General features: G+C 45.7%; 1 protein-coding gene and 1 pseudogene across 2 annotated transcripts in view; one reads left to right on the forward strand and one right to left on the reverse strand.

Moving 5' to 3' along the window:
* The window catches only part of LOC310792913 (cadherin-13-like), a gene marked incomplete at both ends in the record, with an annotated part of 277,855 nt that overhangs the window by 20,817 nt on the left and 233,435 nt on the right, over positions 1–23,603 (forward strand). The window lies entirely within an intron of this gene.
* Positions 14,033–17,371, reverse strand: LOC310792571 (ubiquitin carboxyl-terminal hydrolase 7 pseudogene; annotated as a pseudogene). Its single transcript has one exon. The product of its transcript is annotated as a ubiquitin carboxyl-terminal hydrolase 7 pseudogene (transcript).

A 23,603-nucleotide genomic window follows, 5' to 3' on the forward strand; every position in this document is an offset into this window, starting at 1 on the left:
AGTTTTGGTTTGGTTTGTGGATGATGGTTCAACAACTACAGTACAGCTGCAGCAGATCGATGCTTGGAGTTGGATGTGTGTCAGGCTGGGTTGGATCTTAGATGAATGGAGCTGGGTCTGTGGCTTTGTATACATACAGGGCTGGGCAATATTAATATATCAATATCGTCATATGGCATTCAGTGTTGTCTGTTCCTGGTTTTAAAGGCTGCATTACAGTAAAGTGATGTCATTTCTAATGTGTGTTCTAGCTGTTCTATTATTTGCCTTAGTCATTATATCCACATTACTGATGATTATTTATCAAAACTCTCATTGTGTAAAGTTTGTGAAAGCACCCATCATCCCTACAGTATTGTCACAATATTGATATCGAGGTATTTGGTCAAAAACATATTGTGATATATATCTGATTTAGTCACTCAGCCCTAGTAGTATACATATATTACCTACAAACTTGTGTAGGCTACTTGTTCACTTCATTATGGTTGTTAACATTATTAAGTTAGCAATTTGTACAACTTTAAACAGTAGTAGGGGTAGATTTTTTTAAGTCCAGTGATGATACGGTTCGGATACCCATATTTTTTGATTGAAGCTGCCAATATTTTGACCCAAAATTCTGTATAATTTTGACCATTTTTATGTCTATAGTTCCTCAAAAGTGTAAACATTTTTAGATATTGCCACTCTCCATTGAAAACCATACTGTAATGTTAAGATTCTTAGGTTGCTTTGCAGCTCCGTAAGGCAGGTGGGCAAGGCTTTTTGGAGGTTTTCTAGATTTCCAAACCTGAATCTGTTCAACAAAATAATATCCTTGTCTCAATAATTTGATTGTGGGCAGTTCAATATATATTTTTTTAATTCAAAGTCCAAATAAAGAGTCAATTCAGGGAAACACCACTCGTAGTAAACAGAAATGTGTTTTCTTTGTAGTTTTGGGCCACTGATCACCTTAACACGTTCACTGCCAATGACGTGTTAACACGTTTTCAGAATCCAGCTGTTGACTGCCAACAACGTGTTAACACGTAAAAAAAAAAAATGATTTTTTTTTTTGACGGTGGGGCGTTGATCAATCCCTTTTACGTCTCCTATACAATTATTGGAGGTATTGAATGTGTATAATCTATTTTACCGACCCACTAAGTGTTGACAGTGCTCCCCCCAGACGAGCGAAAGCAAAGAAAAAACAGCGGCGGGAGGAAGCCATTCTCAAGGAAATTGCTTGGCGATTTTTACAGTCATCCAGACTTGCCCGAGCGGCCCCGCCAGCAGCAGCAGCACAGAGAGCGGAGAGCGATTTGCATAATAGATTATAGGTGAAACACACTTTGAAACACCGCAGAAAGGCCAGAATCAACATCTGCCCATCGCCCACGCATTCCCCGGCCCATTGACTCGCACAAGGAGCGTTGCAGGCAGGCAAGCAGCAGCAGCAGCAGCAACGCGCTTGACACGCCCGCTGCAGAGCCAGGAGGAAGGAGGAGAAGACACACGGAGGGAGGAGTTTGAAGGGAGAGGGGTGTTTCCTGCTGTTATGGAGGAAATTACTGTTCAAAACTATTGTTTAGATGTCTGATGGTCTTACTGATGCCAAAAATGAATGGTTAAAGTGACTGTTCTATCGAATTTCACAAAAAGCCATTTATCTCAAAATAAATTTTCAGACGCTGAAACCATGCTGTACTCAACGGCTAATATCTACATAACTACTAACTCTACAAACTAACTCTTTTAGACAGAGAAAGCACACATTCTATTAGTACTTTTGTGAACTTTGTGTTCAAAAAGTCAAAGCAGAAAAGAATCCTCGGCTCTTGTAAAATGAGCCAGAATCCTCAAAAAAACCCTCTGGCAGAAGCTAACTACAGTATTGAAAAAAGGCTGGCAGTGAATGTGTTAAAATACAGGATGTGGTCACATAATAGCTCCATAATGTCTCTTCAGGTTTATGATCCATCATCTGGCTCTGACGTCTGCATCCCATATTTAGTTAGTTTGTTGATGAGAGCTTCTCCTGGGTTTTGAGACCTTGTGATACTAAGGTCTACAGTGTTTCCCACAGGATTTTGAGAATTTGTGGTGGGGGACCGCAGACCCCCTAGGGGGGTGCGGGGACATGCCCCCCCGCGAGATTTTTTTAAACATTTTAAAGTAAAATGCATGAATTTGGTGTACTTTGAGAAAGCTTAAGAGCAAAATTAAAAGGCTAGATCTATGAAGAACATGTCATCATTACTGTGCTGTGGGTTTACAATGACAAACTAAATTTCTCCCTATAGGTCAGGGATACTCAACTTGCTTTGCCACTTTCGTGAAATGATAGAAGGCGAGGGGCCAGTTAATAAACAAACAATATACATTTTTCTGTAGCGGATTGTAGGTTTTTGTGACTCCATTTCATCTTTCATTTCATTGCATTGTTTTTGTAGAGTTGAGCTCTTTTCTCACTGTCTCATCATACACCTCTCTGTTATTATTGCAGGAGCCCTGCTGTGGAGCGCACCCCGAACTGCAGGGACCGAACTGCCAGGGACCGAACTGCAGGGACCGAACTGCAGGGACCGAACTGCAGGGACCGAACTGCAGGGACCGAACTGCCAGGGACCGAACTGCAGGGACCGAACTGCAGGGACCGAACTGCAGGGACCGAACTGCCAGGGACCGAACTGCAGGGACCGAACTGCAGGGACCGAACTGCCAGGGACCGAACTGCAGGGACCGAACTGCAGGGACCGAACTGCAGGGACCGAGCTGCCAGGGACCGAGCTGCCAGGGACCGAACTGCTTTTTGTAGTTTGATGCGGATTTAGCCTTTCATTATGACTGGGCTAGGAGGTTCTGAGGGAGCGTGGACTGGCTGCTACAGAGGCGTCTGCTACCAGGCGCTCCTGCTGCTCTGCTGTATCTCGGTGGCCTCGGCAGCCAAGCCCAAAACGCCCGGCCACACACACCTCAACTCCATACGCCTGGACGGGGACATCTCTCTGGGCGGGCTGTTCCCGGTGCACGCCAGGGGCAACGACGGCAAAGCGTGCGGCGAGCTGAAGAAGGAGAAGGGGATCCACCGGCTGGAGGCGATGCTGTTCGCCCTGGACCGCATCAACAACGACAACGAGCTGCTGCCCAACATCACGCTGGGCGCGCGCATCCTGGACACCTGCTCGCGGGACACGCACGCCCTGGAGCAGTCGCTGACGTTTGTCCAGGCGCTGATCGAGAAGGACTCCATGGACGTCAAGTGTCTCAGCGGGGGGCCGCCCATCATCACGAAGCCCGAGAGAGTGGTGGGAGTGATCGGCGCGTCTGCCAGCTCCGTATCAATCATGGTGGCCAACATCTTGCGTCTCTTCAAGGTCAGTCATCTACTCCTCGACATCCATTTATCTTTGGATTGATTGACGTTTCCTTCAATACGTTGGCTGCAGTACAGCATACATTCTCTGACACATATTTTAGGACAGTTTGCTTTCTTGAGGTGGCATTCTGGTAAAGCTAGAGAGAAAAACAGAGACAGAAAAAAATTTTTTTTTTTTTTTTTTTTTTTGGTCAACATCTTATTGTGGCGGTCAAAATATTATTGTGGCGGCCCGCCACAAATTCCTTTATGTATGGGAAACACTGGGTCTATGATGAGGCCGACTTGGAATACAGCTTCTCTGTCACTCCCACTAGTGTTTCAGAAGCATGATCAGATGCATATTTCTTCCAAATTTCTGTTTACTCATGTTGTAAGAAATAACTTACTACTGAAATAATTTTCACATCTATTGCTTCTTTATCTATGATTTATTCTGAAACACACGTGGGAGGGGGGTAAACAGCAAATGCTACTCAGGAACGCCCAGAACAAACAACAGGAAACCATTTTAAAGTCGAACTGAACCCGTAGTGGCGCGTGGGTCGGAGTCCGTTTCAGACTGAAAACATAATTTGTCTGAGATGACAGGTTGAGAGGCGGGTCATAGTATCATGTCGATTATTTTATTTGACAATTCTGGGGACTGGATTGGGCTTTTGCCAATCCTGGCGTGTTCCACCCCCAAATCGAGTGGGATTCAGCATGTTGTGGTGCTCTCCTCTGGAAGAGCCTGGTGACACGAGCTTTAGTGGCTGAGTGGAGCTCAGCGAGCCGCAGGCAGCCAGCTGCCGGAGCGGAGAGTGCAGCCCATGGGCCTGGAATCTCCGAGGTGCGACCCCTGACAACCAGGCTCTCAGGCACGCGCCGTTATCACTATTGCGGTAAATACAATATTCCTGGAATGCGAGTTTTAACGAGCCAGTTACATTTGTTTGCATTCTTAGGCATTACCATTTTCTTTATTGTGTATATCAACATACAATTGGCCAAGTTAGTAGTTAGTTTATGGGATAGGAATTCTGCCAGATGACAGGCACTAGGCGCCATTTTCTCCTTCATTTGTTAGAGAAAATTATCCTGAAATGAAGATTTGATTGACAGCTGCCATGTCGTGATATGATTGGTTGAAATGGGGTAGAAATTTGATAGTACTACTAGGTGACGTCAGCAAACTAGATTACTGTTATGAATGAAATCTTGAAAAATTAACTTTTGATGTGAAAAAGTGTGAAAAACTAAAGAAATTAGATTTTTTGTGATTTTTTTTTTGGCATACATTATTAAATAGGTGCACTGCATACCCAGGTATTTGAACTAAAAGAGAAGAAAAGTAATTTTTGGGTTCAGCTCGACTTTAAAGGACAAGGGGGAGGAGTGGGTGGAGTTTGAATAACAATTAGATTAGGTGGGGCTTACACTGAAGCAACGACCCCTCCTTTCATTATAATTTTTTGTCTATTTCTCCACACTCGCATGCATAATAATTCTTTGTACATCCTATTTCATTTACATTTTAATACATCCCCATATGTGCAGATAATGGGAATTAATGGTGCTGGTATCAACAGCCCACCGATATTGGAAGACCTAACGAACGCTTTGCAAGTTAAGTAAGGTTTGACTTCATGATCGAGAGCACACATGCTATGAAGAGCCTAAGAGAGAGGAAAAAAATCATAAATTAAATTCAAGGTTGAAAAACCTTTACATTGAGTGCAGTGTGGAGCTCTCACTCCCTCATAATTCTTTGACTATAGTTCAATTACTCTACTCAATTTTAGATTGGATTAGCGTTCTACATCAGGCAGCAGCTCATCACACATCCGTTATTATAAGGCTTTGGAATGTGAGATATAGCCCTCTCTGCGTTTGTGTGTGTGAGAGAGTTTGTGCGCGATCCTTGCATGTGTGTGTAAATGTGTGTGTGTGTGCCTGATGGATTTTCAATTTCATTTCCTATGTACACGCTCCGTCCACCAGGGCAGTAGATGAGATTGAGCCTTTACCGCTGGTTGTGAAATTGGGCCGATGCTGCCGGACTCACAGCCCCATTTAAATGCATTAAAGTAGGGAGAAAGTGGCTCGTACATCAAGGGTTCTGACATGTGGTCGTGTGACGGCCCACAGCTCCGGGGACGATTGGCGACCATCCATTAACAGCTGCTACATACATCACCTAACTGATGACGAGGTCAACCCTAAGATTAACAGGCTGAGATGGAATCCCACTGTATTTAACGGTTTGTTTGATCGTTAACGAGCAGCTGCCATCCTCGTCCATATTTCACCCAAACCATGTGAGGTGTGCCGATCGATCTTTATCGCTCAACAAGCACCTAAGACCTTGAATTAGCTATCACTATGTCCTGTCATTGGCGCTTCATAAATGGGGCTTCAAGATGAGAGGGATGATGGGTTCTCGGGGTGATGGGGGGGGGGTCATCCCTATGTTCCCCGGGTCCTATGTTCCCCGCTTTTCTCAAATGGTGTCCACCCGCTATGCCGACCACCCGCAATGCCGACCTTAGGTTTGGGCGTGGGGGTGGGAGAGGTTAGGTTTTGGGTTAGGGTCTGGGGGAGGTTAGGTTTAGGCATGGGGTGAGGTTAGGTTTGGCGTGGGGGCTGGGAGAGGTTAGTGAAAAACGGGGAATATAGAACCCGGGGAACATAGAACCCGGGGAACATAGAACCCGGGGAACATAGACATGATCCCTGATGGGGTGATGGGGCGCTGGTGTTGATGGTGGTAAAACACCGTCCACCACGTCAGGTTCTCGCTGCACATTGACCATGAATATAGAATGTGCATGTTGTTGGCTCTGCACAGGGCAGATGGGATCAGTGTTTGGCATCTGGCTGTGAAATTGAATCAGGAATGTGCAGAGGAGGTTTGGACTGGGGACTAAAGTCAGAATGCTCAGTTAGAATGCAAAGGGGGGGGGGGAATACTAACAGATGATGTATTAATTTAGGTTGCAGCATGTTTTTGACCTAAAAGGTTGTCTTGGTTATAGTATCTTGCAACATTATGTTAACAGACAACTTTTCTTATTTCAAATATTATCCTCTATGGTCCAGTGGTTCTCAAACCTTTTTGGCTTCAGTACCCACTCTTCCTGAGTTGATAACCCAGTCATTGAAGAATATAACATTACAAAAAAGAAATGGAGTGAAAGAGAACGAGTAGCAATTATTGCCTCATGAGCAGAGTTATTTTAACATTTCATTCATTTCCATGATTTTTTTCCAATATATATTTTTAAATTCTTTTGAACAATACATTCTGATGGTAGACAGACAAATGTTCTGATGTTCTAGGCATCTTGCTTGCTCGATTCCTAGGCTCGCCCGTCCTGCAGCTCGCCGAGCTGGCCCTGCAGTTCACATACGCAGCTCGGCTGCTGCGTGGCCTTGCCCGCTCAGCTTACAATTGCCCAACTTTGCATCACTGATGGCATCACAATGATGTCACAATGTCTATGACATTATCAGTGATGTCACAATTGCTAGAGTATGACATCACTGATGATGTCACAGCTTCACATTACTGATGACATCACAATTACTCTTATGACATCACTGATGATGTCACATCGTGGAGAGTTCGGTGGCAGTGGCTGGGGGTGTGTGGGTGGTTTGGGGGTAGGGGTAGGAGCAGGGTTTTTGCAGGCCACTACACACTTGCACTACGTCAAATTCCTCATATGTAATCTGTGGCTATTAAAGTTAATCTGAATCTGAATTATTCTTCAATTACCTAATTTCCCCACAGGGATCATCATTAACTCATTCACTGCCAATATCTGACTGGCATTTTTGGCACAGGCCAAGTATTTCCATAATGTTTGGTCATCTTTCAAGACCCACAGTAAATTCTGTACTAGGACTACAGTGATGTCCAATACCTCGAAATGAAGATCTAAGTCTCTACTTTCACCCCCAAAAAGAAAGTTAGCTTTTAGCATGTTCTGTACTCTACTTATAACCCTTTTTATACACCCCATGTTCATCAAAAAAGCCTGTCTGGGAAGAGAAAAGGGAGAAAAAAGCATTTTTGTAAAAGGGCACAATCTCAGGCATAACTCACTCTCAATTCTTTTATTTTGAACTGTATTGACATCAGACATGTAAATATTATTCGTTAGGACACAAATGACAAAAAAAAAATATATATATATATATATATATACACACATGAAGTGCTTTTTTTTTAGATTCAACAATACAGTTTACTCGGTGTGAGTGTGCAGACAGACAGACAGACAGACAGACAGACAGACAGACAGACACACCGACAGACAGACAGACAGACAGACAGACAGACAGACAGACAGACACACACACACACACACACACACACACACACACACACACACACACACACACACACACACACGATCCCCCTTTTAGATTTCTAACCCAACATAGGATAAGCAATAACCACGCCCTGTGGCGCTGGGATTGGCCAGGAGCAACACTGGAGGGCACGCAGCCCAGCGATTTCATAACTGAAGAGCTCTTGAGAAGGACAGCGGGCTGCTGTGAGTGCCTTCTGCCCGCTGCTGCCTAGCTGTTCCTGTGTTTATTTTTGATTTGTTCTGGTACACCCGTCTCCCTATCAACTCTGCTATTTGATCGTTCCCGTTTTCCCCTCGGCTATTCAACACGTCCTCACCGCCCTCGCAAACTGATCGATCATTTCCTCATTCCTCCGATGATCAAACACATCTCTTGATTACTTTCTCCCGTTTTCTCCTGGCTGGCACAGAGGAAGGCGACTCCAGCTCGTGCCGAGGGCGTTTCAATTGCGTTTCTCCTGTCTGCACAAGGAAGCGTTACCCGTTCTCTGCTTTCCCTCTGCTCAATTTCAAAACAACAGCTGCGGTATGTGTTTGATCGCGTGCTGTCGGCTACCCTTTGAAGGCAGGGACCTGTGTCTGTGTGACAGGCTGGGCAAGTGTTTGCTGCAGGCGCTGCACCAATAAAAACAAAAACACGTCAAACACGTCCTTGGCGGGGAAGGCCATTGCTGATAACACGTCAAAGACGTCATTGGCGGTGAATGAGTTAACATTTCACCTAATCTAATCTGTAAAAGTAAAAAGTTTGGGTGTGGCTAATATTATGCCTGGGAAAGTGATGAAGCACTTGGCCAGCTTTCTGTCCACTGTGTGTCTTATTTCTGCAGATTTAAGGAAGGGTCAGGCTAAGTTTGGATTTGATATTCATCTACTTCATTCAGATTTCCATCCCTCAAGACAAGGCCAGCAGATTCCAGATAATGCGTCTTACATAATGTCCATAAGCATAGAGACAAGGCCAAACGATTGCTGATATTACTTCATTTGTTAAGAGGATTGCTTGCTTCCCTTCCAGCAGTGGCGGGCAAGGTTAAAGCATCACTTCATCACACCGTCTATATTGGGAGTGTTTTGCATTTGGAGATGCAGGAGCATGTCGGGCTGGTTGGTGAGGAGAGAAATGGATCAGGCAGAAGTATCCATCACCCTGGCAAAGCTGGCTGCTGGCAGCACAGCACCCCTGCCAGCCACCCCACCTGCTTCCTGCTATGGCATATAACACTACACACACACACACACACACACACGTCTCCCATAGCAGTGCACCGCTGTGGCAGACTGTGTGGGTGTCTCTCCGTCAGTCATAGCATGAAGGGCAGACTGGAGCGCGCTGGGATCACTCATCTCCCCGGACACACTGGCAGTGTAAAGCTTTAAAGAGTGTCGTTGACGGCAAAACCACCGTCAAGGACTTATTAAAGACCTCACACACCGTGTGATTAACCAGAGTGCTGCTGCCGCCAAGCTGGGCTCCGAGGTACGAGGTAGGGGGTAAGGAGGTAGGGGGTAAGGAGATGATGAGAGGAGGTAGGGGGTAGGGTAGGGCTCAATCGTCCCTATTTTCATATCGTCCGATCGTGGCCACGATCAGACTGCCATAATCTAATTAGCCCTCATTTTAATAATAATTATTTTTGATAAAGAGACCTATTCCTATTTTAATGGCATTAATAATTTCAAGGGGAAAAAAGAATCGATCATAATATATTATTGAATGCAGCCTGTAGAAGAAGAATAACCGTAGATTATGCATTTATATGAGAAAAGACTCGACTGCATGCGTTCTGAAGCTGCCTAAATCTGACATCATCAGTGATGCTGGTCTCATTGGCCATACAGCAGCCGAGTTGCGGGGAAGGCCGCGCAGCGGGCGAACTGCAAATGCGAGCTGCAGGGCCAGCTTGGCGAGCTGCAGGGGCAGCTCAGCTCATCGAGCTGCAGGACGGGTGAGCCTAGGAATTGAGCGGGCGTAGCGCGCGAGATCCCTAGTTACTCAAAATGTATATTAATGTGAACATGAAAGCCCGCGGCGGCGGAAGACATACTTTTACATTCTGGCTGACTTGACGGTGCTGCTGAAGGAAACTGGAGACGTAGAGAGCAGATGTTTCCCCCCTCACTCGTGCTGATTTTTACGGAGCTCTGTCAGAAACATCTGGTGTACAGTAGGGGGCGCAGCTTCTAGAGATCATTTTTGTAACTCGATTGCTGTAACGTTAAGCACGGCTTCCCCCCCTCACTCGCGCTGATTAACAGAGCTCTGCCAGAAACATCTCTTAAGTGTACAGTAGGGCGCAGCTTCTAGAGATTTTTTATAACATCTTATGATAGTAAATTAGATCAAATCGCCTTAAGTATCGCTGTAGGAAAGCCAATTGGCGATCACTCCCTTCAATCGTCAATTTACGATTTGATCACAAATCCTAGTAGGGGGTAAGGAGATGATGAGAGGAGGTAGGGGGTAAGGAGATGATGAAAGGGAGCAGGAGGTAGGGGGTAAGAAGATGATGAAAGGGAGCATGCTACAGCAGACATACAGGAGTAATATTATAGACATTCGCACACCTAGCGCGCGCGCACACACACACACACACACACACACACACACACAAACACACACAGTACACACAAAGTAGAACTATTATGCAATCTTACTAAACAAACAAAACAGCAACGCAGAGAAAATCCGTGGAGGCTACATAGCTTCAATTATTTCTGAATCATAAGATGTTCGTGAATTATTCACAGCAGTGTTGGAAATCAAATGAGCTCAATATCCCTGACATGAGCATGTAAAACCCTTTAGGAATGCAGCTAGTATTCATAGCACAAGACCCTGTCAACTATCGGCTGAATCCTACCACACCTAACTGTTTCCTCCGTGCAGAAGGTTTTGCTGCAATCCTTTGCTTTGGAATAGTTGAAGACAGCTCAGTGGCATCTCAGCCAGCACAATGGCTTTGGACAGCACAATGGCTTTGGACAGCACAATGGCTTTGGACAGGGCAGGGAGGGTGGGAATGACTTGACGTGAACTACGTGGAGGCTTGTCCAATATCTGCTCAGTTGGAAATGCACAAAGAAACAGCCAGTTAACCAGACAGCAGACGAGACATACAAGGTCTTAAGGATGTGAGCAGTGTAGTGATACACAGGCGCTATGCCATCCTGCACTTAGTGAATAATAACCACGTCTTGTGTAACATCAAGGGCCCACTTACTTGACAGGCAGCTGCATAGAGAAGAATCCTTCTCTTTTCCTCTCAGCGCCTCCTCGGTGCGCCTTGAACCCGCCCACAACTCCCATTGAATTCATGCCTGGCAGCTTCAAGCTTCATGCGTCAGGCCTGGAAAATAGGACTGAATCCTGAATGATCGCTTCAGCGTGGCTTCAGCGTTTCTTCAGCATGGCGTGGCGTGCGGCTGGTGTGAACGGTCTCACCTGTTAACAAGGACGGCAACACACACATGCTGACGGTGGCCGGTGAAATTTGTCCTCTGCATTTAACCCATCCTGGCTTTGTCCTTTCCTCCGGGGGGCAGGCCAGGAGCAGTGGTCGCTTTCTCGTACAGCGCCCGGGGACCGACTTCGGATGTTGTCGTCACTGGTCGGATGACGATGACGATCTGATCTTCTGCATGTTTTTAATGGGGGGGGGGGGTTATATACGGAGGATGCCCCCTGGGGGAGCACGGGGAGAACATGCAAACTCCACACAGACAGAAAGGCCCTTACGACGAGATACCCCACCTGGGCAGTAGGCACTGAAGATATGGGGGGGAACACAACCACAGCGCCCACAGTGTCCCAGGCGAGAATCGAACTCAGGACCTTCTGACTGCGAGGCGACAGCTCTACCACTGAGCCACCGTAGCCTAAACATAGGCTATAATATTATAGGCTGTGTGTGGTAGTTGAAACATATTTTCAAGTTGACGTTTATTTATGTTTGTAGTTAAAACAAAAACAAATACTAAAACACAAAAGGCTGTTATTTACCCTTTGTCACCTGGTGAGTAAATATATATGTAACTAAAACCATTCAAATTGACAACCGGTCCGCAACTTTTTTTTCCATGTATCTACCGGTCCTTGGCACAAAAAAGGTTGGCAACCCCCCTGTCTGATGCCACAGGACCTGCTTCAGCAATGGCGTAACAAAGGCCGACAGAGAGGAAGGCTCCTCTCAGTCAATTGATGACATCATCACTGATGACATCCTATCCATTATCCGTTCCTGAATGAATGATTGCGTGACTCACCCCAAAAAGCCTTCTCTTGACGACGTGCTGTGCACATTGCGCACATGGTAAAAAGCCACAAACTCCCACATACCCAGACCACACACATTGGTTGTTTTTACACAAGCCCCCTTTTCATTAGCGAAGTGCAGTGTAGTGTGATATTGCGCATGGGTTCTCATTTTGCCGTCAGTGATTGAGATCTAGCAAAGGAATCCGAGAGACGAAATGATTGGTCAAGAGGGCCCCGAATCAAGAGAGAGGGATGAGAAACGTAATACGGAGGTGAGATTAGCTACAGACAGAGAGTGGGTGTGAAACTGTAGCGCCAGAAGAGCAAGAGACAGATGGACAAGGTGATTGGTCAGCAGTCTGCTTCACTGCACATGTTGTCTATGTATTCTCTTCCACATCTGGAAGAGATACATACATGATATCTGTTTATTCTGGACTCGGGAGGAAATTACAGGAGTTGTCTGTTTCAGGAGTTTGACCTCCTCCCATCCGGCCGCCATTTTAGGATGCCAAAGACCAGGACGCGGCGTGCCAGGGTCTCCTTTATTCCTGTTGCCATACACAGGCTTAATCTCCTGGGCTAGGCTTGTCTGCACACCCTAAACTACTTCTTATGCATTTGCACTTCAATGCCTTGTTTTTTATTATGTTTTTTATTATCAATATTGTTTCGGTATTATGCACTTTAATGCACTGGTTACATTATTACCATGCACTTTAATGCATCACACTTTATAGTAGTATTTTTATTGGTAGTTCTTTTGAATCTACCTTGTCTCTGCTTATGCACTTTATTGCATTATCAGTGCATTATTGCACAATGTTGTCAGTGCCTTGTAGTAGTGATGTCACGGTACCAATAATTCAGTAGTCGGTACCGGTACTAGTGAATTTCCACGGTACTCTGTACCAATTCCGGTACCACGGTAAAAAAAACAGACTGATATTTCTTCAACATATTCTCCTTTATTAAAGTATGCAACCATTTCCAATGAACAAATGGCATGTAGCCTTCAACTTTAAAACAAGACAATGTGCTTCTGCTTACTTCTTACATTCAACTCTGTATGGCAGTGAGTGCAGACAGTGCAACACCAGTGGCATGTAGCCCTCAAGTATTGTTTATTGAAAAAAAAAGCGATACCCTCGGTACCATGCAAAAACAGGTACCGAAGTACCGAAAACCATGTAGTACCGAGTGTACCGACTAAGTACCGAAGTACCGAAAACCGTGACAACACTACCTTGTAGGGGCAATGTACTTTTCCTTTTTTTTGCTCAAACCTGTTCGCTCCCGTAGATATTGCAGCTGTCATGTTTATTATAATCTGTGATGTCGTCTGATGTTGTTTTTTGTTTTGTGTTGTTGCCTGCTGCAAATCTAATTTCCCTCAGGATATCAATAAAACTGATAAAAGTGAACTGAACATCAGTGGCTAAACAGTGACATCATCAGTGTCTGTCACAAATAATTTTGATTTTATGGCATCATGATGTCACAATGTCTATAACATCATCAGTTGTGAGACAGTCCTACTTTTTCTTAAACTTTTATTCAACTTTCATTTCCCAGTAAAAAGGCAATATACAGGAATAGATGTCGTACACTGCTGCTACACAGGATTTTAAATGGGAAAAGATCAATTTAAGGTGTGATTCTGCAGCTCATCTTTCTACTGCACTTTTTAACAAGAAGTCAAACCAATGCAATTAGTTTTGAGAAGAGAGAAAACAAAATGTAACGGGGGAAAAAATCTTCAATGGAAAGTCAAGAACAAAAAAAAACCTACATACAAGGAATAGAGTATGACCACCTGAATCCTTTTGTACTTAACAACAAAGGTGTGTTCTCTTAGATTTTACACGTTCATATTTTTTTTAATATACTAGGGTAGGGATCAACACAAACATGCACGCACACACAAGCACCAACCAATGCTTGCTCTCCCTCACACACACACACGTACTGTACACACACAGCTGGTTACAGTGTGTGGTTATGGTACATTAAGTAGGTAGGGAGGAGGACGAGGAAGGGTGGGCTGCCTTAGTTGTGGATCTTGATTGCTTTCCCCAGGTAGGTGTAGCGACCTCTGTTTGGAGCTTTGTTGAAGTGGTCCAACCCGAGCCAAGGGTTGTGCCAACTGTGCGACATGATGGAACATCGCTGTCGCTCAAAGATCTTCAGATTGACCTCAGACTCGTCTTCAGTGATGTATTGATGATAGTGATGGTAGTAGTCCCTATTCACAATTGCAAACTTGAACTTTTCAAACTCTTTCTCTTGGATGTCCAGCATGGTCTGGATCCTCCTCATCACCTCCCGGAACGACTCGCCCTGTCTGATCTTGAGCAGGAAGGGGATCCCAAAGGTGCTCTTGACTTCCTTGTGGAAGTGAGCGACGGGGATTAGCATCTCACTGTCCTTGTCCAAGTCCACCTGGTCCAGTGGAATCTCCTCTATTCTGAAGGTGCGGCTGACAGCTGGATATAAACATTCTAGCAGCTCCTCCTCCTGGTGCACCGCAATGATTTTATGGCTTACTATCTCTAACAGCCTGAGCTTCTCAGAGCCTTTGTCAGAGAGCTCAACTGCTTTTTTACATTCATCCAGCAGGTCCCGCACACAGCCGCGCTTGTCAGGGTAGAGGGTGATCTCCTCCTCTCTGAACTGGCTGTTGAGCCATATGATCTCAAAACTCCTCCTGGTTTCAAGCTCTGTGATCTTCATCTTCAACTGCTGGTAATATAGTTTCTTGGTCTTATAGTACTGCGGCAGCAGGTTCTGCATCATTTCCTCATTGTGTCTGAGAGGAGTCCCTGGACCATCGCCGCACCAGTCTAACCTGAAGAACTGTAGCAGCATGGGGTCTGTGTTCAATCTCTGCGCTACCCTCTTGGCCACCTGACAGTAGTTCATGCAGTTGGAGAGCTTTACCACAATGCCGGGGTCATTGGGGATGGTCTTGTCACAGAAGAGGACATCCACCCGGTGGTAGAGGTCAGAGAAATAGTCCTTGGCTGTAGGCAGCTCGCTGCTGTCATTTTCTGGGTCATCCTTCTGGAAGACGATGATGTGACTGTCAATGAGCTCATTAAGAGCCTTGTCCAATGAGACATCAGTGTCCTGTATCGGCTTCGTTAGGTTGGGCCTTACTTCCTCAAAGAGGATAAGGCTGGTTTCCTGCTGAAACCCTGCTCTCTCACACATGACCGGCAACAGGTCTCGTATTTTGCAGGATATAGTTGTGTAGATATGTCCACAATAATTTAAGCTACTGGTTTTGGGATCATACATCTTCAAGAACAACAGGACATTGTGGTCTTTGTCGAACTCGGGTAACGTGGCCCCACTGGCAGCCATCTCTTGATCCACCATCTCCAGAAATATTGTCCATAGGTCCTCGCTCGTCTTTCGTCGCTCGTCGCTCAAGTCAATCATCAAGTTGTTGCAGTCGGTCTCGTAGTCGAGCAGGGCGGGCCGCTTGTTGCCGTTTTTCTGGGCTTGCATGGGCCACAGCCTCATCTGGTCCTGTGGGTAACACATGATCTGAGAGAGCTTCTGGACGAACTCCTGCAGCGTGAAGCTCTTCAGAACCTTGACAACTGTGTACTTCACCTTCTCCTCGTCGTACATGTCGTTACCCTGGTGACCGTAGAACTGGCTTTCAATCACCATCTGGACCTCCATGTAGAGGTGAGCCTCCTGGCGCTCCTTCCTTTCCTGTGCCTCTGCCCTCTTCTCCTCCTGCAAAAGCTTCACCAGCTGCTGGGGGATGTCAACATCCAACAAAGGCAGGAGCACCTCGCTGAGCTTGGACTCTCGGATGTAGACCAACATGTAGGCATTGGTGCAGTGACGCACCGAGGGGACGTTATCATGGCCGCCATAGTTGTGCTCTATGGCCTCCTCCTTGGTGCACCGTGAGACCACATCATCATCAAACTTGCACCATATTGGCTCATTGACACTCACTTTGCCGTCTTCTTTGGGGTTAAGATAGACGACGTAGTGACCACTGTGGTTGTTGCCGCTGTGCACCAGCACCGCATGCAGGATGTAGTTGGCCGGGTCATTGGCGTCTGTCTTCTCGAGGAACTCGTCCAGGGGGAGCTGCTCTGGGAACTCAAACCTGTCGTTTATCTTGATGTTTTGGTCAATCTCTGGGTCATACATGTACCTCATCAGCTGCAGGTGAAGGATGGGAGGGAAGGTGAGGAACTTGACCCCCTTCTCCGCTTCCTGAAGGCCGTGCTCTCCTGCAGCGTATTTGTTGTCTCCGTCCAACTGTTCTGTAGCGACGTAGTCTTTGAAAGACTCAAAGATATTCTTCTTTCCTTTTATGCCGATCTGGATGTCATAGTAGTCCTCTATCCGCTCCGACCGATAGTCGACTTGTTTACACTGGATATACGACACCATTTTTCCTCTGAAGAGCTTGGGAATAGTTCCCTCCACACAAGTGCCTTTCATTTTGTTCTCCATGTTGTCCAGGAGCACTCTGCACAGCTCCTGTACATCATGTTGCATGGAACTTTCTAGTGTCTCCCATCCAAAGGACTTGGTGAGTTTCTTGGTGCTGACGGGCTTATCGCTGTGCTGCAACTCATAGAAGACCCTCTGCAGTGCCAGGGGGATACTCGTGGACGAGTCGTCTCCCTTTGTGGGCATCATGTACACCGCCTGCCGTAACTGGTTGGTGAAGAAGAGCGTCTGTAGCAGGCTGTTCATGTAGCAGGTGGCCCCCTGGTTCTTAAGCCCCACATAGCCTGTGTGTTTCTTGGAGTCCCAGGCCACTCCATGCGGCGCGTCTGCATGGACGTAGACTTGGAAAGAGACTTTGTCATCGTCAATGAAGCCCTTCTCTGGATCGGTTGCATCGCTCCAGGAGAAATGGTCGGTGCCCCAGTTGTTGGCCTTGTGGGAGAAGCGGTGAGTGATCATGTGGCTGAAGGACTTCTCGTCTTTGCAGTTCATGATCTTCAGTGTGGCCTGGGCATGGCATGACCATGACGTGGAGTCGGACTCTGCGTTGCACTCCAGGTAGAAGCCAACCCTCTTCTCTAGCTGCCGGTTCTCGAAAGACACCATGATCTTCCACGGAAGGTTCCGCATGAAGCAGGGCGGGCTGAGCAACGTGCCATTCCGGCGGCTAAAGTTGTCCACCTCAAACTCGATGGTTGCCTTTGACCGCCAATTGGTGTCATCCTCCATATCCTCCTTGGTGCTGTTGTGTCCGTCTGCCATGACCACATCAATCACCGGGATTCTCGGGGGGTCATCCATGTCCCTAGCTTCTATCTCCATATCCGTGGGCTGGTCCTCGTCGGCTTTCTGCTCCTGTTGCTGAGTGTGCTGGTGGTTCATGTTGGCAGTAGCTGCTGTTGTGATGTTCTGCTGCCTGTTACAAATTGCACTGGTGCTACGTATAGCATCTGCAGGGAAGGATTTATGACATCACTGATGATGTCACAATGTCTATGACATCATAAATGCTCAATAGCCATGTGGTCGTAATCAGTGATGATGTCATCAGTGATGTCACTCGAGCAATTATGAGGTAATCAATGATGACATCATCGATGATGTCATCAATGATGACATCATCGATGATGTCATCAATGATGACATCATCGATGATGTCACTTAGGCATTGTGATGTCATCAGTCTCTGCAGGGATGATAGCATATGACACGCGTTAAGGCACGCAAACAGGTGTGCAAAAAGCGGATAGCGCCTGTAAAAAAGAGAGGTCCATTACTGTATGCAGCACTGGGCATTAAACACTGACGTACAACTCTCCGTTGTGCACTGATTTATTTATTTTACATTTCTTTCCTTTGTACTCCAATATTTTTTGTAGGGGCGGCAATAAGTTTAGACAACACAGTGAAAGCCTTCCCCAGCCAGACTCTCCCAGCCCCTTTGCTGGGAGAGTCTGGCAAGCGAGACTTATGCCTACCCCACACTACAGGATAATTTGCAAGATTATGGCCAAGATTCCCCCTTCCCGATTTTCTCGGGGGTGCTCCCGATTTGAAGCGCGTCGGGCAGATAATCTTCCCAAATGATCCTGTAGTGTGTGGGGTTCAAAGATTCACAATCGGGAAGACTGCCTCTTCCCGATTGTGAATCGGCCATATCTAACATGTTAGATATTTACAACCCGACAGGCGATTGCATCTTGAGCAGAGAGCCAGTAGTAGCTGCGTTTCCATTACAGTTTTTCGCAAAATAATCTGGTCCGCGTCCGCCCGCAGCCCCGTACAGAAACAAAGAACGAGGAAATTGTCATCGAGGTGAAATACCCGTGCGTCTTTGAACGGGACGGAAAACTAAATGCTATACTGCAAAGCATGTAGCCTACAACAAGCGCTTAGGTCTCAGCTTCCCGCATCGGCGAGTGTCCGCACGGAAAAGTGAGTCAAATCAGCAGACGCGCCCCTCCACAAGACACCTGTCGGTTTTCGCCTGGCCGTGCACAGTAGGCCTACACCCCGAATGGACGCGGCTGTCCGCGCAAATATTAGTTAAACAAATCCTTTCAGTGCAAATGCATTATAAAAACAAAAAATAAAATTTGTTTAGAAAACGAAATGACACTACTACACCCGGTGCGCACACTGAATAGGCATTTTAAAAGTTAACGTCGAGCCCTGCTTCCAAGGTGAATCTTCAGCATAATCTTGTAGTGTGTGGGGTTGCGTTTGAACAGACGCGATTGTGTGTGTGTCCAAGATTGAAATGTTAAAAAATCGGCTCTCTCTGTCCTGTAGTGTGTGGGCTCTCAAGATTTTTATAATCTTCAAGGATTTGAAAATCCTGTAGTGTGGGGTAGGCATAAGTCAAACTTGACAATATGTTGTCCAGTTTGAGTGTTTGATTGCGCCTGCCTAGAGAACCCCATTCAGGAGGCCTTTGCGAAGGCGCCAGGGAAGAATCACGCCAATGAAAGAAAAATCATTGAAGACTTTTCAAATAGTAGTTTGACCCAGGTCTAGTCTGCAAACTTGATTGCATTGAGTTTTCAGAGAAGCTCAGTCATTCAGAGAAAGCTTTTGAGATGACATGGACTGACTCCCAGGCAGTTGATTTATCAATGCTAAAACTGTCACTCATCATTTTTGTCACCACGGTTCAACTTTTAATGCGGGGAACTTCATGCAGGAAATCATTCCTTGAACTGAGTAGACGCTGAGTTAGACTCTAACTGTGATAGAGAGGCCATTTCTATCAAGTGGCTGAGAGAGCGTTTGGGGTGCCGAGTGGCACAGTGGAGCCCCGGGGCAGATGAGTCTGTGTGTCTGTGTGTGTGTGTGTGTGTGTGTGTGTGTGTGTGTGTGTTTGTGTGTTGTCCCTGAATTGTCAGTCAGCCTTGTCTTAGTATTTGTGTGTATTTATCACCACCCTTAAGTGCTCTCACAGAGTGCCTTAAGGACCATAACTGACTAATGCAAAACAAAGACCTGGCCAACACAGACGGGACACTGCATCTCTGCTGCTGCCACTATATAGAAAAAACATCACATGGATGCAACTGGGACGTATCATCAGTGATGTACCCTGGGGTCATAGGATGTTTCGGGTACTGCGACATCATACACCCTCGCCCAGGTGACCCAGCCAGGGGTGATCAAGCCCCGACTTACGTCCCAGTAGCTACCCACGGTCAGCCCTCTTAGGGAAAGACAGGGCCAGGACCTGTGCGTTGCACCAGACTCCCCCGCTCCCACTTACTTACGTGCACTGTCTATGCTGATTTGATTACTGTACAGTGTACATTGGGCCATGCATACAGTAATCTATATGGAACAGATTTCTTGTATGAAAACACATGTTGGCATGTAAATACTCTGTATATTTAACTGCGCAAATTAATCATAGATTGTTTTATTATCAGATAAATCTACCACCTCGGGCCCCATGAAGTAGTCTTTTCAAAGTCTTTCCTATGAAGTTTCTCCAAAGATAAATATAGACCATGTATTGGTCAATTCTGTCTGTCCCAATGTACTCCCCCCCCCCCCCCCCCTTCTGTTTACATACAATAAATGCATGTGGTCAAGTTCATGTGAAAGGGCATTTTGATTGTCATGCCTGCACACACGTCTTGTAAAATAACGGGCAGGTAATTGATAGATTGGTAAAACGGAAAGAGGCACTGGGAAGAATGAGATATTTGTAGGTGGGTTAGGGTGGAAGTGGGAGGGATGCATGGGTGAAGAAACACGTTGAGCACTACTTTACACTAAATACAGCCTTCACAGTAGAACAGATGACCTCATTTGACCTTGGAGCATCCTTCTGACCGAGGAGCGAGAAGAGATACAGACAGAGGAAAGATCAAGAAAATACCCACAGAGAGACCAACAGAGTCTTTGGCCTGTAGGGATGTGGCTGTCCAGATATGATGTCCATCCAAACTCATCTCTCTCTCTCTGCTCACCTGAACTCACAAGTCTGCAGCTGGCACTTTGCCCAAAGCAGGAGAAACCAACTCTCGCATCTTGCAACATCTGATTGTTTGTAGGCAGCTCTCATAAGCCCGCTGTCGAAGGAGCGCTTCTGCTATCAAACTTACTTTTCCTGACGTCTCAAAATACAAAGAAGAGACGGTGCCTCTTTTCTCCTACTGTGTATTCTCGTTTTTTCTCATCCTCATTTTGTTCTGTCTCCTCCTCACTATCCACCTCCTGACTCTCTCTCTCTCTCTCTCTCTCTCTCACACACACACACACACACACACACACACACACACACACACACACTGCTGCAGCTGATGTTGAGGTGCTGTCATAAACATCACGTCAGCTATCTGTTTGTATTATACACAAACGGATAATGTGCAACCCTTATACCCTATTATGTAAATGTGCTGCTGGTGAGCATATTTGCATATCTTCACAAAGGAGATGCCCTCTTCTGTCACTGTTCCTCATAGGAACAGGCTGGTACGTGAATCCAGAGTCTCTGTAGTAAATCATCTCTCTGAATGAAAAGAAGCTTTGAATGTTTTCTAAAAGAGCAGTGTCCTATAATACTACTGTCATTCAGGCACTTTGCCTTGAAACTTCCTCTTGCATTTTAGCAGCACAGAGGGTTTGATTGTGGAAAAAGTGATCATCATCCCTCCGTTACTCTCATCCTGCTGTCCACTACACATGACTGGTCAACTGAGGATGCTCTGGGCTGCACGATTATGGCAAAAATCATAATCACGATTATTTTGATTGATATTGAGATCACGATTATTTAACACGATTACTCATTGACATTGAGAACATCATGAATTTATTGAACATTTACACTGCCTTTTTATTTAACATTGGATGTCTTTGGATTTTAGATATAATTGAAAATAAATAAGTGAAAATAAATAATAAAAGTGCAAAGATTTAGAAATAAAATAAAAACTAAAATAAATATACAGTATAGGCACTAGTAGTCCTTAAACCTCAAAACTAACCAAATGAGAACGCTAGTAACGTTCGTTTACATTACATTAAATTACTCATTTGGCAGATGCTTTTATCCAAAGCGACTTAGCCTACGTCGTTTAGGTTCATAATAGGCTATTGTTAATGTTTATCTGTGAGCTCGTTAGCTGTTGAATATGCGGTCGCATTGTAAAGAGTGTCCTGAATCGATGACTGTATGCGGTGGCAGTAACTAGATGGGGCATGGTATTTTTGTTCGTTTAGCGTTTATTGCTTGGTCATAGACCACTTTGTGAGTGGATTTCAAGTGATAGGTTGTGTTGCGGGGTGCAGCCACGACCGCGCATATCTTGCACTGTTTGTTCCAAGTCTGTGGCTGTGATTGACAGGTGGGTCAAAACTCGCATCGCAATTCCGTGCTGTACATATTCGCATCGCTCTTGATGTGTGGACCTTTAAACTCGGCGAAACCATAGTGTTTCCACCCCACATACGTTGTTTTACCTCTCCTCTCGACCAGCGGCTCTCTTTCTGTGACTTCTCTCATCTTATTCTTGTGCTACCACGGAAATGAGCGGGGAGGAGAAACGTGCCGGGTGGCTCTCTGTTCACATGACAGTCATTCCCAACTCGAGCGGTGTGTGTGTGTTTTGGGCTTTGGGGGAGGGGCCGAGCAGCACACCGCTGCAAAGGAAGGGGTGCGCTTGATTTACAACACAAGACAGAACGAGAGTGACAAGAGCCGCAAAATCGATTATCTTGTTTTCATAATCGTGGACAGCCCAAATCGTAATCATGATTAAAATTCGATTAATCGCCCAGCCCTAATTGCTCTACCTCCATGGTCTTACATCCTTAGTGGAGCGCTGTTAGAAAAACAAAGGAAGGAAGGAAACACAAAGGGGTGAAAAGGAAAGAAAATGAGGGTGAGGAAGGGATGAAGGAAGCACAGGTAATGGAGCAGCATGTGAGAAGTCAGTACTTCAGCAGAACAGCCTTGACCATCATAGAGCTCAGATGGCTGTTTGGCCCCTGATAGTGGAGTGTGTGGGGTGGGTGGGAGTGTGTGGGGTGGGAGGGAGTGTATGGGGTGGGTAGGGCTGGGCGATAAAATCTTCCACGATAACGATGATAAAATCATGAGCTGTAATTTCGATAGTCATTTTTTTAACCAATCCCACAGCAGACAACTGTGTGCTTCCACAATCTCTGCTCCTCCTCCCACTCACAACATCAACTCAGTCTGGCCGCACACCGCAGCTCTCCTATCCAGCTCCAGCAGTCCGCTAAAATGAGGAAATTAGCAGTCCAAGCGAAACCAAGGGTCGTTGTACTTTGCCCTGGATCAGTTTAAGATATTAGCCACCAGCACTAGGCATGGGTCAATTTCCGGTTTTACCGGTTCGGTTCGGTGTACAAGCCCAAACCGGTTTGATCACATGCAAACCGATTTTTTTTTCCTAATAAAAAAATAGTGCCAATCCATTCTGATTTCACAATTTTTCGTATAAGCCTCTTCTCAAGTTGCACTAGTAGGCAAAAGTCTTATTTTGTTTATTATGTTGATGTTTGAAGAAAAGTTACACTAAATAGTTATGAGAAATAACAACAGTGTGTTGTTACAGTTAAATGGTTCTGCTTATTTTTATTCAGTGTTAGTGCAGCTTAGACGTGCATTATCGCCACCAACTGCAGTCGCATTACAGTCATTTATGGGCTACACTAAAAAAAAATATATATATATATATAAATATATATATTTATATATATTTATATATATATATTTTTTTTTTGGTAAAATTCGATATACCGGTTTTTGGGGGAATATTGAACCGCTTTCAAAATTTTCAAACCGACCCATGCCTAACCAGCACCAGGCCAGTAACACTGTAAGATATTAGCCACCAGCAGCAGGCCAGTAACACTAAGATATTAGCCACTAGCAGCAGGCCAGTAACATACTGTAAAATATTAGCCGTCTGACCTCCAAACTCCTCCAGGGGAAACGAACCGGGTCAGACATCCGTGCGTAGAGATCTGACCCTGGATGTCTTCTGTATGACTCACCCTGTTGTTCTGGGACTTTGGGGCACCGGGTGGTGCTTCCAGTACGGATACAGAGCTTACAGTACAGATTCAGACATCCTCTGCCTCATTGGCAGAGTCTAAACTACGTCTG

This window comes from Poromitra crassiceps (assembly GCF_964638095.1).
Source record: "Poromitra crassiceps genome assembly, chromosome: 18".
NCBI lineage: Eukaryota > Metazoa > Chordata > Actinopteri > Beryciformes > Melamphaidae > Poromitra > Poromitra crassiceps.